General features: G+C 38.8%; 1 pseudogene; it reads left to right on the forward strand.

Moving 5' to 3' along the window:
- The first annotated feature begins 224 nt into the window (after nucleotides 1-224).
- LOC102473939 (14-3-3 protein zeta/delta pseudogene) lies at nucleotides 225-742 on the forward strand (annotated as a pseudogene).
- The last annotated feature ends 3 nt before the right edge of the window (nucleotides 743-745 follow it).

Raw genomic sequence — 745 nt, forward strand, 5'->3', positions numbered from 1 at the left:
ATGCTGACATTAACTTCACTTCATTATCTCAGCATCCCAATATTCATGTGGTCCTCATTGTATAGGTCTTGGTTGTAAAAGGAGTGAGGGCCCAATAATTTCACCTATTCTGAGCCTTCCAAAGACTGAATATGGGAATAGTGCTGATGTAGTGGACAACAAACTATATTAATTTATTTCTTCTGTCTGAAAAAATGGAGGAACATTAAAAATAATGTGTTGAGAAAAAAAACAGCAGGTAGCTTGAGAGTACAGAGAGAAAATTGATACCAAGCAAAGATGCACTACAATGATGCACTGTCTCTTTTGGAAAAGTTCTTGATCCACCATGCTTCCCAAGCAGAGAGTAAAGTCTTCTACTTCAAAGTGAAAGGTGAGTACTACTGTTACTTGGCTGAGGTTGCTGATGGAGATGATAAGAAAGGGATTGAGGATCAGTCAAAATAATCATAACAAGACACTTCTGAAATCAGTTAAAAGGAAATGGGACCCATACATCCTATCATGTTGGATCTGGCCCTTGACTTCTCTTTCTTCTGTTATGAGAGTCTGAACTCTCCAGAGAAAGCCTGCTCTTGGAAAGACAGCTTTTGATGAAGCTGTTGCTGAACTCGATACATTAATTGAAGAGTCATACAAAGCCACCACACTAATAATGCAGTTACTGAGACACAATTTGACATTGTGGACATTGGATACCCAAGGAGACAAAGCTGAAGCAGGAGAAAGAGGGGAAATTTAATCA

The sequence above is a fragment of the Tupaia chinensis genome, unplaced genomic scaffold (assembly GCF_000334495.1).
Source record: "Tupaia chinensis unplaced genomic scaffold, TupChi_1.0 Scaffold143671_1, whole genome shotgun sequence".
Taxonomy (NCBI): domain Eukaryota; kingdom Metazoa; phylum Chordata; class Mammalia; order Scandentia; family Tupaiidae; genus Tupaia; species Tupaia belangeri.